The sequence below is a fragment of the Schistocerca serialis genome, chromosome 4 (genome assembly GCF_023864345.2).
Source record: "Schistocerca serialis cubense isolate TAMUIC-IGC-003099 chromosome 4, iqSchSeri2.2, whole genome shotgun sequence".
NCBI classification, from domain to species: Eukaryota; Metazoa; Arthropoda; class Insecta; order Orthoptera; family Acrididae; genus Schistocerca; species Schistocerca serialis.
In genome coordinates, this window is record NC_064641.1 from 219,512,117 (window position 1) to 219,528,171 (window position 16,055).

Genomic DNA, 16,055 nt, shown 5'->3' on the forward strand with positions numbered 1-16,055 from the left:
TTCAACACCAGATGGCGCTGCAAGTGATGTGAAAGATATAGAAGACAACGCAGTCTGTGGGTGCGCCGTTCTGTACGTCGTCTTTCTGCTGTAAGCGTGTGCTGTTCACAACGTGCAAGTGTGCTGTAGACAACATGGTTTATTCCTTAGAACAGAGGATTTTTCTGGTGTTGGAATTCCACCGCCTAGAACACAGTGTTGTTGCAACAAGACGAATTTTTCAACGGAGGTTTAATGTAACCAGAGGACCGAAAAGCGATACAATAAAGGATCTGTTTGAAAAATTTCAACGGACTGGGAACGTGACGGATGAACGTGCTGGAAAGGTAGGGCGACCGCGTACGGCAACCACAGAGGGCCACGCGCAGCTAGTGCAGCAGGTGATCCAACAGCGGCCTCGGGTTTCCGTTCGCCGTGTTGCAGCTGCGGTCCAAATGACGCCAACGTCCACGTATCGTCTCATGCGCCAGAGTTTACACCTCTATCCATACAAAATTCAAACGCGGCAACCCCTCAGCGCTGCTACCATTGCTGCACGAGAGACATTCGCTAACGATATAGTGCACAGGATTGATGACGGCGATATGCATGTGGGCAGCATTTGGTTTACTGACGAAGCTTATTTTTACCTGGACGGCTTCGTCAATAAACAGAACTGACGCGTATGGGGAACCGAAAAGCCCCATGTTGCAGTCCCATCGTCCCTGCATCCTCAAAAAGTACTGGTCTGGGCCGCCATTTCTTCCAAAGGAATCATTGGCCCATTTTTCAGATCCGAAACGATTACTGCATCACGCTATCTGGACATTCTTCGTGAATTTGTGGCGGTACAAACTGCCTTAGACGACACTGCGAACACCTCGTGGTTTATGCAAGATGGTGCCCGGCCACATCGCACGGCCGACGTCTTTAATTTCCTGAATGAATATTTCGATGATCGTGTGATTGCTTTGGGCTATCCGAAACATACAGGAGGCGGCGTGGATTGGCCTCCCTATTCGCCAGACATGAACCCCTGTGACTTCTTTCTGTGGGGACACTTGAAAGACCAGGCGTACCGCCAGAATCCAGAAACAATTGAACAGCTGAAGCAGTACATCTCAGCTGCATGTGAAGCCATTCCGCCAGACACGTTGTCAAAGGTTTCGGGTAATTTCATTCAGAGACTACGCCATATTATTGCTACGCATGGTGGATATGTGGAAAATATCGTACTATAGAGTTTCCCAGACCGCAGCGCCATCTGTTGTTGAAAATTGTAACTACTGTAATTTCGAAAGTTTGTGTGCCTGAAAATGTACTGTTGTCCCAAGCATATTGCAACAAACGGTGTATTTCTATCGCTGCTCGTTTAGTTTTTATTGCCGTTTCAAATATACCGGTCATTTTTGAAACACCCTGTATTAATTTCTTGAGCCAGCCAGGAAGACATTTAGGTTTAACGGTCCTTGCGTTCCAACTTCTCTACGACGTGGGTAAAATCTTGTTGACGGGATGCCCAAATTTATGGGCTCCTACAATCACTCCGCGTTAGAGTCCTTCAAGTTCTCTCTGTTGGTGTGTCAAACGTCTGAGACGTTTCCCCATTATGTGTAAACTTACATACTCTCGAATGCTTACTCTGAAATCACACCGTCGGCCATGGATCGTGTTCAGTGGAGAGTCTTCAGATCACACAGTCGACCATGGATCGTGTTTAGTGGAGAGACTTCAGATCACACCGTCGGCCATGGATCGTGTTTAGTGTAGAGTCTTCAGATCACACAGTCGACCATGGGTCGTGTTCAGTGGAGAGACTTCAGATCACAGAGTCTGCTTCGCCGCAATACGACTGTTACCTCCTAGCTCTGATTCACTGGAAGGCGCACAGTAACCACTCGGCATGCATTCAGTCGTAGTGGAATAATATTCGGCACTACAGCCATTTGAACAACATGACATTTGTGACACTCGATGTGTTGGTCGAACGTGCAATAAAATACTTCAGTTTTTGTCCTGATTGAGATATTAAGAGTGTGAAGTGAACCGGCACTTGAAATCGGACTCAGGCTTTTTGTGGGCGATGCTCTTATCAAGTCGAACAAACAGTTTTGAATTGTGTACAAATTTCACAACAGCGTACATGCTGCTACAGAGTGAGATATTCAGTCTGCTTTTATTTTACTCACTATCTTTCCTATAAAACCCTTTGTGTTAGCGTTAACGAGTGAAGTGCATACACTCTTGCCTAGCAGTTACAATGAAGGTTTGATGCATGGTAAACGAAAAGTTTAATACAATCTGTCTTTCTTAACACATTTATTTCTTCATCAGTTGAAAGGTACTAATAATTGCTTAAGATGTTTTAATTTATTTCAATTCTTTTTATTCTTCTTCTTTACCTTCAAGGATTTGGCCTCTCGACCAGTTCCGGCTCTGTCACGTCATCACTTGCGGGATCCTCTCAGGAGTCGTCGCCAGACAGGTCAGTACTCATCTACATCTGAATTCTTTACCATTAGTTGTACGCGCGCCTTCCACTTAATCTTACACTGACCAATGATGGCTATACGAAGAATGTTAAGAGACGCTATTGGTTATTGAGATTCTCAAATGATTCGCGGAAAAATGTGTGCCTTCGTGATGTCTCCTGAAATGCATCGAAATTACTGAGAATGGAGCAAACAACTGGACAAGTTGTTATTGCATATGAGTGGCGTTCAATATGTAATGCAACACATTTTCTGTCTCGGCCACTTTCGGTTGAAGAAAATGCGGAATTTGTTGTGGTCATCCTCGAATATTCCCGCTTCAGTCCATACAGTTCCATGAAGTTCTAATAGGTGGCGGCGCCATACGTAGCCTCCAAAATGGCGTCTGTAACAGCAGTGCGTTCCGAGCAGATGTTTGTCATAGAGTATCTGCTATCGGAAAACCAGAGTGTCGCAGATATTTACAGGCGCTTGTAGAATACCTACGGAGACCTGTCAGTGAACGAAAGCGTGGTGAGTCTTTGGGCGAGGCATCTGTCCATCGCAACAAGGTGGCACAAACCCGTCCGTGCCGCTCGACCGCGTACAGCTGTGACTCCTGCAGTGTTGGAACGTGCGGACACTCTCATTCGAGGTGATGGACGGATCACAGTCAAACACTTCGCTGCACTACTAGACCTCGATTGCACATTCGTCCACCGGCTGGGGTGCTCGAAGCTGTGTGCCCTCTAAGTCCTTAGTCGCCTAACAGAAGACCGTAAAGAGCAACGAAGGACCATTTGTGCGGAGTTCATTGCGCGTTATGAGGGTGATTGTGACAATTTTTTGTCGAACAGCATCACAGGCGATGAAACACGGGTTCACAACTTCGAACCGGGAACAAAACGGCACATAATCAATGTATACCGCTCCATACAGACACAAGCACCTAGTGTCATTGATAACCACAGATTCAACCGTCACAAATTACTAATGACAAAACTACATTCATAGCAGCGTTAGTTAGCTACGTAACACAGGTGTTACCACGTAGTAATGCTGTGTCGTTTGAACAAGACACAGCCAGGACAAAAGCATCACAGTGCAAAGATGCGAGCTGGTGCCAGTGCCATAGGGACTCGACAGTTGCGCGAGTGCCCCAGCGTCACGAGCGGGGCTAAGGACGAAGACATCGACTTCGCCTCGGCCAATTGCCTGCCGAGTGCAATCTGCTAATAACCGGACGACAACGGACAGAAGCCTACTCGGAAGATAGAAGAGCAGCTCCAGAGCTTGTTGGAGTGTTGTAGAACCTTCGTTCTCTTATACTGTTACCTCACACTGGGGCACAGCTGTGTAACAGTGGCAGGGAGTAATTGTCTTAGCGGTGTGCTGCACCAGAAGCCGTTTCACCAACGCACAAACTCGGCCTACATCTACATCTACGTGATTACTCTGCTATTCACAATAAAGTGCCTGGCAGAGGGTTCAATGAACCACCTTCAAGCTGTCTCCCTACCGTTCCACTCTCGAACAGCTCGCGTGTAAAACGATCACTTAAATTTTTCTGTGCGAGCCCTGATTTCTCTTATTTTATTGATGATCATTTCTCCCTATGTAGGTGGGTGCCAACAGAATGTTTTCGTAATCGGAGGAGAAACTGGTGATTGAAATTTCAGGAGAAGATCCCGTCCCGAGAAAAACCGCCTTTGTTTTAATGATTGCCACTCCAATTCTCGTATCATGTCTGTGACACTATCTCCCCTATTTCGCGATAGTACAAAACGAGCTGCCCTTTTTGGTACTTTTTCGATGTCATCCGTCAGTCCCACCTGATGCGGATCGCACACCGCACAGCAATACTCCAGAATAGGGCGGACAAGCGTTGTGTAAGAAGTCTCTTTAGTAGACCTGTTGCACCCTCTAAGTGTTACGCCAATGAATCGCAGTCTTTGGTTAGCTCTACCCACAACGTTATCTATGTGATCGTTACAATTTAGGGTATTTGTAACTGTAATCCCTAAGTATTTATCTGAATTTACAGCCTTCAGATATGTGTGACTTATCGCTTAATGGAATTTTAGCGTATTTCTTTTAGTACTCATATGAATAACTTCACACTTTCTTTATTCAGGGCCAATTTCCACTTTTCGCACAATACCGATATCTTATCTAAATCATTGTGCAATTCGTTTTGGTCATCTGATGACTTTACAAGACGGTAAATGACAGCATAATCTGCAAACAATCTAAGACGGCTACTGAGATTGTCTCCTAAGTCGTTAATGTAGTTCAGGAACAGTAGAGGGCCTATAGCACTTCCTTGGGGAACGCCGGATATTATTTCTGTTTTGCTAGATGACTTTCCGTCTATTACTACACTTAGCTGAACAACAGTGGCAACTCGGCCTCCACAGCTGTAGCGACGAGGCTTTTACAAAATTGAAGACTAGGGTTTACAAAAACAATAGTTACTATGTGTTAATAAATACCTTAGTGGCCGCTCACTGAGTTACTCTCATGTTATTCTTAAGCTAGAGCGCTCATTCTATTTTATTAGTTTTAGTGACAATAGCGTCACTTACAACTAAGGCAGCAGCTATTTATCATACGATACCATTTACAACTATGGGGCAATAACCCACTTGCGCTAAAGGCACAAGCTGTTGCTTAATCTAGCACTTCAGCTTACACCGTGGACTTAGCTCCTTTATAATTAGGCACTAGCCTAACCGACATTGACAGAAGACAAGCAAATGGCGAAGGCCTTGCTAGTAGACAACGCACTAACGCTGATCCATCAGCGGTATAATGAGAACCGCTGTCGCTGTAGGATGTTACTATTAACAGTTCAAGATAGCCACCGAGCAAGCGGATGGACCGCGATAACCATCGTAAATTGTTCCCGAAAACCAATCTTCTGCAGATTAAAACTGTGTGCTCGAACTTAGGACTTTTGCCTTTCTTGGGCAAGTGCTCTATCGACTGATCTACTCAAGCACGGCTCACGACGCGTCCTCACAGCTCTACTTCCTACAGTAGCTCATCTCATATCTTCTTGGCTAAGCCACGTCTCCGCAATACCCTTTGTTCCAGGAGTGCTAGTCTTGCAAGTTTCGCAGAAGAACTTTTAAGGTGGGAGATGAGGTAGTGGTGGAATTAGAACTATGATAACGGGTCGCGAGTCGTGCTTGGGTAGCTCAGCCGTTAGAGCACTTGTCAGCGAAAGGCAAGGCTTCCGATTCCGAGTCTCGGTCCGGCACACTGTTTTAATCTACAGCTTCGTAGGCCGCACATCATTGCACTATTCACACAGGGACACGTCCGACCGAGTCACATCCTAAACAACAGTGCTGCAGACTGACTTCAGTAAGCCAACCACATTCAACTGTAGTTGCTTAAGGTTCCACGAAGTACACAAACGAAAGATATTGGTCATTGTGTCCTAAATGACGTGCAAAATTCATTTCCCCAATCAATAAGCTCGCTACGCGAATGAATTAATATCTGGTACTGAAAAAAAGTACACCCTAAAATATCTTCATAAACAACTGTTAGTACTCAATACCAGAAAAACTCCAGGTAACTTATTATCCCCTCGGTTTGTGTGCGAGAGGAAACACACAAGGTAATTGTTCGGAATAGCAAACCCATGTTGCGGAAATGTCGCAAAGCCAGCCAGAACTAATTTCCCAAGACGTGATGCTATAATCGACCAGAAACACACACGCTCACCGAACTCACTACTAGATCACTGTAAGGTCACCTTGTCGATGCCTGCAGCAGGAAGCAAATGCAAAACCACAGCTGGTTGAATGACTGACCAAGCCATCTGACAGCTAGATCTCCTATCACTGCAGTGCAATATTATGCAGTGAACCTACTGAAAAAATTTTAGTATCCCATCGTAGTAGAACTGTTACGCTGTGAGCAATCGGTGGTCTGGTGTGGACGGGTGTATGGCAGTGTGTTACTATCTTAAGAACGTACAGACCGCTGCGCAAAAGTAACTGGTGGCGAGTGACAGCCCCAGCAGCGGTGGGCGGCGCGTACAGTGCAGCCCCTGTGCCCGCCGCGGCTGGTATCGACTGCCGGCTAAGCGGCACGCTGCGTGGGCGTCAAGGGCGGCCGGCCGGCGCCTCGGGAACCCCTACACAATGAGGCGTAGCGCCTTCGCATCGCTCCTGTCACTTGTTAGGATGATATCGTTATAGGCATGAGTCATCGACAGATGTCACCAGCTTTCATGGACCTGAGTTAGAGAGCTGCACGTAGTTGTACTAGTAGGCGGCAGAGGTCAGCAGTTGACGGACAGTGCTATCAGTCGCAGTCAAAACAATGTTGTAAAGTTATGTTTGATTAATATAATGTATTTGCATAATTATAATTGTTTTATATGTGTAGTAATTAGCAGTGTGAGTGTTGTATGAGTCAAGAAGAACAGAAGTAAATGAAAATTGCTTTGTTTATTCACGAAGTTCAAAATGGTTCAAATGGCTCTGAGCACTATGCGACTTTACTTCTGAGGTCATCACTCGCCTAGAACTTAGAACTAATTAAACCTAACTAACCTAAGGACATCACACAAATCCATGCCCGAGGCAGGATTCGAACCTGCGACCGTAGCGGTCGCTCGGCTCCAGACTGTAGCGCCTAGAACCGCACGGCCACTCCGGCCGGCTATTCACGAAGTACCAGTTAAACTATACAGGAGATTTACTATAATTAAATGTGCAGTCAGTTTATGATACTAATAAATCGTGAGTAGAACACAAATTAATCGGTAATTTCAGAAGGAGTAATTTTATATTTGATACTTTCCTAAATTTATTTATTTAGCAATTGCCATAGAAAGAAATGTTTTAATAGGATTGGTCATTGAAGTAAAGCGCGGGTTAGCGCGGGATAATACTGCAACCTGATTTGCTGTTTGTGATATTAGCCAATCAGAAAAATGCAGGCTCGCGCCAATGTATGCTGGGAACAAGGCCTTTGGCGTGATCTAGGAGGTCAGGGCTGAGATAACGATTCACGTTTATAGCGGTGGTGTTTACCTAAAATATGCCTATTTATCAGTAAGGGGCGATCAAAACGTTTCCGTTCTAAGTCCATACAGTCGAGAATCGGTACGCAAATCAGGCAAAATCACCGTGAGCACTGAGGCAATCATCCCACAGACGCACCAGGTGCTAGGTACCCGTTTGGCAAAACACCTTCGTCTGCTGCGAAAAAGATGACCGTAAACCCCTGCTGCACAACCTCATCCAACAGGAATCCTCTCCTTCAAGGCTTTTTCAAGAAACCGAAGGAGTGATAATAGCATGGGAAGAAATCAGGACTATATAGCTGATGCTGTAGTGTCACTTGAGCTGGTGTAACCTGTGCGTTCCGACATTTGCGGTATGGGGACGTGCGTTATCATGAAGCACGAGCGCCACTTGGCGCACCATTCTGCAAAGGTGCTTTTCGATCAATATGCTTGCTCATAGATATTCTTCATTCTCCAATGGATGTCTACTGGTGTTTCTCATTCAGTAGGCAAGAAAAGAATAACTCGTTGGTCGTGTTTGGATGCACTTGGGAATAACGTCGCCATAGTTCACGTTTCCGCATTTACGACGTAAAGATACGAATGCCACATTAATCCTTTGTCTACATGTCGGTGCCTACACACCCACATCGGAGTCACGCTACTTTGCATATACACTACAGCAAGGCCACCAAACGGAAGCTTTTTGATCGCCCCTTAATACATCGACATACTGGGATATCACAGGCTCTAACTTTTGTTTCTGGGAGTAGCTTGTTATGTATACAGTGTCTATAATTAAAGTTTCAAAACACTGCTCACAATGATATCAAATTTTAACAGCACATTATCGACGCAGGGGTAAACGACATGGAACCAAAAAAAAAAATTATTTAATGAAAATTTTACCAATAGATGGTGCTGTAACAGTCTTTACTTCAAGGGGTTCGACTAAAACTAGCAAATGGTGCAAATGACTCTAAGCACTATGGGACTTGACCTCAAATGTTATCAGTCCCTTGATCTACAACTACATGGATTCTCTGCAAATCACATTCAAGTGCCTGGCAGAGGGTTCATCGAACCACCTTCACAATTCTATATTATTCCAATCTCGTAAAGCGCGCGGAAAGAATGAACACCTACATCTTTCCTACGAGTTCTGATTTCCTATATCTTATCGTGGTGATCGTTCCTCCCTATGTAGGTCGGTGTCAACAAAATATTTTCACATTCGGAGGAGAAAGTTGGGGATTGGAATTTCGTGAGAAGATTCCGTCGCAACGGAAAACGCCTTTATTTTAATGATTTCCAGCCCAAATCCTGTGACATATCTGTGACACTTTCTACCACATTTCGCGATAATACAAAACTTGCTGCCTTTCTTTGAACTTTTTCGATGTACTCTGTCAGTCCTATCTGGTAAGGATCCCACACAGCGCAGCAGTATTCTAAAAGAGGAACGACAAGCATAGTGTAGGCAGTCTCCTCAGTAGGTCTGTTACATTTTCTAAGTGTCCTGCCAATAAAACGCAGCCTTTGGTTAGCCTTCCCCACAACATTTTCTATGTGTTATTTCCAATTTAAGTTGTTCGTAATTGTAATACCTAGTATTTAGTTGAATTTACGGCTTTTAGATTAGACTCATTTATCGTGTAACCGAAGTTTTAGTTCCTTTTAGCACTCATGTGGATGACCTCACACTTTTCGTTATTATGGGTCAACTGCCACTTTTCGCACCATTCAGATATTTTTTCTAAATTGTTTTGCCATTTCTTTTGATCTTCTGATGACTTTATTAGTCGATAAACGACAGCGTCCCTTAGATTTAGAACTACTTAAACCTAATTAACCTAAGGACATCAGACACATCTATGCCCGAGGCAGGATTCGAACCTGCGACCGTAGCAGCAGCGCTGTTCCGGACTGAAGCGCCAAGAACCGCTCGGCCACAGAGGCCGGCCTAATACTTACAGATGAATCGCAATACGATGGGCTATGGTTTCAGTTGCACGTTACACCATCCGTACTATTCAATATGATTGACTGCACAAGTTCGACAGTCAACAGTTGTGGCGTTGGTAGTTTGGCAAATCCATCCATCGCGGCAAGGTCGTACCCTATCGGATGGGAAAAATCGGTTATTAACTGTCCTGCGGCCAAAAACCATATAAAAAAATAAAATGACATCAGTTTTTAATTGTCCTTGGGCCAAAAACCGCATGAAAAGAAAACATCCGTTTCTATATATGTAAATTGAAGGTGGAGGAGGGAGTGAGAGAAGGAAGGATAGGAAAGGGATGTCAGCTGGACAGGGACATTACGGGGAATCAGCGGCGACGAGTGAAAATTTAGACCCGATCGGGATTCGAACCTGGGATCTCCTGCTTACTAGGAAGATACGTTAACCACTGCGCCATCCGGGACAGTGTTAGCGCTACTACTCGGACTATCTCGGCAAGCTTCACGTCCGATACACATGCCCACCGAGCGCCACCTATCTACAATCTCTGTCCATTTCCTCCATGCTCGCTACTCTGAGACTCCCGCAGGAGGTCGGTCGTACTTGAACATCCGCACTGAAGAAGGTGCATCCATTGCCCATCTAGGCGAGCCGGTTGCGTGGTGTCCGTCCTTTCGGAAAGAACAGACAGCACGAATTCATATAATTAATTTGGCTAGCTGAGCAATGGGTTCACCTTCTTCAATGCGGATGTACAAGTACGACCGACCTCCTGCGGGAGTCTCAGAGTAGCGACATGGAGGAAATGGACAGCGGCTGCAGATAGGTGGCGCTCGGTGGGAATGTGGGTCGGCGGTGAGTTGCGATAACAACGTGTCCTGGAAGGCGCAGTGGTTAACGGACCTGCCTCACAAGCAGGAGATTTCGGGTTCACTTCCCGGTCCAGTACACATTTTCACACGTCGCCGCTGAATCCGTGCAATGTCCCGATGCAGTTGACATCAGTAATCCCTCGCCTTTTCTTTCTTTCCCTCCTCCCCCCCGCCCCCACCACACCAAACCCATTCGCATTCGTATAACATCAGTGTCTAACTGTCGTGAAACTGGCGCAAGGCATATTCAATATGCTGTGCGCCGTTTTCTGCCACAAGCTGAAATCGAGATACAGCACGTTCCACAATAGATCGAAGTGTCTCGGGGGTCATGTTCAGAATGAGTTACGCAGAGCGTGCCTCCAGTTAATCTACGTTCGTAATTGGAGCACTGAACACAACGTCTTTCAGATAACCCCGCAGCCAGAAACCACACGGATTAGCATGAGGTGATACGGACGACCAGGCTGTAGGGAAATTCTGATAATTCTAGAATTTTCGAAATGCCTCTGCAGCAGCCGCTTCACTGGCTGAACGATGTGCGGAGGAGCGTCATCTTGCATAAAAATGACCCAACACACGCATCCACGCTGTTGAAGGGTTGAAATGACGGTGCTCAAGAGACTCCCATAGCTTTTAGCAGTGTCGGAACAGGTAAAAGGACCTGCAGGGTTCATCTCCTCGGAAAAATACGGTCCTATGAAAAACGATGCCGACAACCAGCACCACAGTGTCACCTCTGAAGAATGAAGTGTACCTGTTGTGCGAGTCGATTTTCTGTCACCCTTATTCTGGAGTTCCGCGTATTGATATGTCCTTGGAGATGGAAATAGGCTTCGTCTGTCCACAGAATGTTCCATGGCCACTTATTCTCCACTTCCAAGTGAGTAAGCAATTCCAGATCGAACTTGGTGTTCTTCACAAGTCAGCTCCTGATCATGGGTGATTTTGTATGGATAGCAATGCAGTATGTTTCGTATGTTTCTAAGCAACGTGCTCATAGGCGTGTCAAACTTTCGGGCAGTTCCTACTGCAGTGCATGTTTGCACACAACTGCTCGATCCCTTCTGCAATGCTGTGGCCACATCTTCGACAGATGTCGGATCAACTGCTTCCCTCCCTCTGCCACACTGCAATTCAAAAGAACCTGTGTTTTCGAATTTTGTAATAGTTCTCTCCGGACCCTTAGCAAACGTCGGACCAGAGCCTTTCTTTCATACCCCTGAGAGTCCGGGACAGACACATTGGGCGTCACTGATGAAGTTGAGGAACAGCCGTGTGCCGCATATCTATTGGTGTGCAGACTCTGACGCTTACAGCGTCTTCTATTGAGTAAATTTTTTCGTTCCATCACGTTTGCCCTTGCGTCAATAAATACTGTTGAAAGTTGTCATTCTGAGCAGTGGTTCTCTTTCTACAGTGTTTTGAGCCCGGAACGAATTGTGGACTGTCCGTATAAGAGCTTGTCCGCAGGGAGCGAGCGACACGTTCGGGAAGAGAGGAAACGTTTGCTCGGGTATCTGCACGTAGGATACGCGATTCACGTGACCGATAATGGCTGAGGGAGGTGCGTATGTCTCATTAGCGGCGAGCTGGTCGCACTTAGCGTAAACATTTGAACGTGGCGTAGTGTTAGCGGAAGGTGTATGTTTACTATTTACTCACTTATTACATTATTATCCTTTACCTATAATTTAAACACAGGCTGTACTCATCCAAATTATTACTATTAACAGGATTTTTTCCCTGTACATCGGCAACTAATTGTACAACATTCTTAGTTACATCCAACAGAATACCACTTCCCATCACCAATCTAAGTCTACAATAAAAACTACACCTACTACAAAATCTAATTATGCCTACTACTGTTATAAAACGCGTATAAGTTCTTGTCTGCCGCATTCCAGTGTGCACTGCATTGCTTCCCGTTCCATAGACGTGCCCCACCCATTCCTTGGACACTCCGGAGGGCTTTGTGTTGTTATCTGTATGTTACGTTGTCTATCTGTCGGCTCCCTGGTTGCAGCGGACAACTCACTGATCCAAGGGAGCACCGTCGCTGCATGTGAGAAGTGTAGCCATACATCGGCCCAAGTCATCCCTGTTTTAGTTCGTCGAGTGCCGAGACACGGAACACGGTTGCGTTTCCATTCTGGCGTTGTTGCGATCGCCGTGCATGCGAAGTAGTCTGTTCGTCTGCCACAACTGTTGACCTCAGCTGTCTTCGCTGCGTTGCCCATCGATCTTCTGTCACAACATTCTGCAGTGCAGCAGACAGGGGTTGATTTACAAGGAACCCGCTACCCAAACTTTTTTTGAAATATCGTTGGCAATACTGTCCAGGACCTACCATTCTGTCTCGCAACACGGTATCTCGTTGATATCGCGTCGTCCCTGCCGATACAGTTCCTGCCGATTAATATCAGCATCGGCGGGGTACAGTGGACATCACTAGATAGTGTGTTCACCACGGGCACATTCTTCGACCAGTTTGAGGCCAGTAGGTGGTGTATGGCCCGTTACTTTTCAAGAAGTGTGTCAGGTCTGTTGACGGATTCAGGTGCCTCATTCCCCGTCTCTGTTTTATATTCGGGAGGAAACCATAGGCGCGCCTCGCTGTTTGGCCATCATCCCATCACTTCTTCCGCAGACAGTGCATCTGAATGCGAATTTGCTGCCAGGTTGTAGCCCTTATTCCTATCACATTTTGCACTCCATGAGGACGATTTTTCTGTAGCCAACACACTGCCTTTTTTTTCGTGTCTGGAGATGGAGCAAACGTATTCCAAGAATTACTTGCAACGCCTCAACTGACACTATACCAAAAAATTTTGTCACTCGAAGAAGTATTCCGCGTTGCACCCTGTTAACTACCCGTGCTGTGCACCCAAGCACTCGCACAGCATCCCATGATCGCGGTTACAATAGCGCTACGTTATTATTTGCGTTTGTAGTTTACAATCGGAAGTGGCTAGGCTAATTATTTTCTCCATCATATTCTGCCTGCCTTGCTCATTTCTTCGATATATGCACTATAATTTTGTCGCTCATCCAGAAGACGTATCTGGTGGCTGATTTTATCTTTATGGATCTGTTGCTTGATCTCATAATACGATCTACTAAAAGATTCCCTTTCAACAACATGTATGTGGTCTTTCAGGCTCAACAGAAAATTTAATTCACTGGAATAGCTGATGTTCCTGTTGAAGGACTATGTTAGAGCCATCTTCCATGTTCCTTCCGGAACTTCCTTTCACAAGGATTATCAGGACGTCGGCATATCCCATTACTCCAACAACAGCTTTTCTATACTGCAGTTTTCGCAGTACCGTGTCGAGTACCAGATCCCACAAGATAGCCTGACTTTCGAAATCTCTTCTGTAAGGGCCTTTCCAAGGCAAGACAGAGTTGCTTCCCTATTTTGAAAATAGTTCTTAAAACATTTGTATGACGCTCGTGGGCAGTTAAAATCCCTCAGGTGGGCAAAAAGTGCTGGTCACCATAAGTGATCTAAAGCGCCAGCGATATCCACCTTTATGGTTACAACATATTTATGCGGAACGAGCCGTAAAACTGTTAAGACGCAGACTTCAGCGTTGTTAGTGCATAATACCTGCACGAGATTTCAGCACTTTCTCAGATCTTCCAACCGTCAACATTTTAGAACAGATCTGCAACGTCGAATAAGTGGGTGTTTTAACTTGGAGACTTAATTTCGTCTCTGTCATTTGATAGGTGTGCCCACTCACAACTGTTTCACTGCACAGTATTACAAACAATTCATAGTCGATGAGACTGAAGCACCTCATACGAGGATTCGTGCTAAGACCTACACAGCAGGATTCTAATAATACGAGGGCGTGCTGAAAAGGTAATTCCTCCGAATTTTTACGCGAAAACTCTTAAAGCTTTTTAAAGAACAAACGCTGCTAACATTCTGCATTTTTATTCTCCATGTCTACATATTTGCAACCCTCTGTCGCTACAGTATTCCAATTCGTAGCGCGTAACACGGCGTTGCACGAAGTAACTATGAGAAAGAGAGTGCTGTAACAGACTTTTGAATACGATGACCCGCCTTGTCACGGTCCGCGTGACTCTCCCTCGGGCATGTGGGCATGTGTGTGTGTGTGTGTGTGTGTGTGTGTGTGTGTGTGTGTGTGTGTGTGTTGTCCTTAGCGTAAGTTAGTTTAACTTAGATTAAGTAGTGTGTAAGCTTAAGGACCGATGACCTCAGCAGTTTGGTCCCATAAGAGCTTAGCACAAATTCGATGAATTCGTCCACACTTGGAACACCCTTTCCTTCAGCATGACAATACCAGACCACGTAAGAGCTGCGACATAGGCAACATTCCGACGCCTTGGGTTCGCTGTCATTGCTCATCGTTCATACATTCCCCGAAATGTCCCCATCGGATTTTCATCTGTTTCCAAAACTCAAAGAACGTCTTCCAGGACTTCACTTTGATAGTGATGAAGCGGCGGAAGCAGAGCTGAGGTTGGCTACATCAAAAAAAGTCAAACTTCAGTGACGGTATTAGCAAACTGGTCTCTCGTTGGCAGAAAGGTGTTCGTCGCAGGGTGACTGTGTTGAGAAATCAATATGTAAAAATCAGGAATGAAGATGTAGAATGTTAACAAAGTTTGTTGGATGTAAGGTCCGCCAGTTAAGCAAAACACCGTTTTTATCTGAGTTCCCAAACATATTTTAGCACCACTGTGCCACCATCGGTGGGTTTCTGTTTTATTTAATCTTTACACTCGGTTTGCATGGTGGCACAGTGGTCCTGAAAAGTGTCTGGGTACTTGGAAAAAGACGATGTTTTGCATAACTGGCGGACCTTACATCCAACAATTTTAACTGCGAACACGGTAAACACAAGGAGCTGCAAATCCAAATGCTGAATTAACAAAGTTTGTTTTATTTAAAAAGCTTTAAGAATTTTCACGTAAGAAATTCTGAGGCTACTTCTCCTCGCGCCCCTGTACATACTCCGCAAACAACTCTGGAGAGAATGGCAGAGGGTGCTGATCATTACTCCACATGTTAAAGTTTTTCCACTTAATTTAAGCATGGAGCACAGGAAGGGTGATACCTTAAATACCTCTGTGCTTGCTATTATTAGTCTAATATTGTTTAGAAGGACCCTATTTCGCAAGCAGGCTGTCGCGGGGTAGTTCGAACCTACGAGTATTTTAAAGCGTCTTCCAGTACAGGTTTTCAGCATTTACGTCACACTCTCTCGTGGGTTAGAAAAGCCTGTAACCATTCGTGCTACCATTCTTAGAATACTCTCTGCATCCCCTGTTAGTCCTATTTGACTGTGGTATCCCAGCATCCTATTTGACTGCGGTATCCCAGCATCCTATAAACAGGAGTCTGCCGTCTGCCTTACCTATAACAGAGCCTATGAAACCATTCCATATCACATTCCTACAAATTTTTACTGCCTGGGTCCGCAGCTCGTGGTCGTGCAGTAGCGTTCTCTCTTCCCGCGCCCGGGTTCCCGGGTTCGATTCCCGGCGGGGCCAGGGATTTTCTCTGCCTCGTGATGACTGGGTGTTGTGTGATGTCCTTAGGTTAGTTAGGTTTAAGTAGTTCTAAGTTCTAGGGTACTGATGACCGTAGATGTTAAGTCCCATAGTGCTCAGAGCCATTTGAACCATTTTTTACTGCCTGGTGTTTACATAAGTTAACTGATTACAACTGCGGCTCAGTGATATATCGATGGGTTACT

At 45.4% G+C, this 16,055-nt stretch overlaps 1 protein-coding gene across 1 annotated transcript in view; it reads left to right on the top strand.

Annotated features, from left to right (window-relative positions):
• The window catches only part of LOC126474042 (sodium-coupled monocarboxylate transporter 1), a 320,142-nt gene that overhangs the window by 53,818 nt on the left and 250,269 nt on the right, over positions 1–16,055 (top strand). Inside the window, exon 2 of the mRNA XM_050101454.1 lies at positions 2,389–2,464. The gene's annotated coding sequence lies outside the window, so the exon portion shown is untranslated. The remainder of the gene's footprint in view (positions 1–2,388; positions 2,465–16,055) is intronic.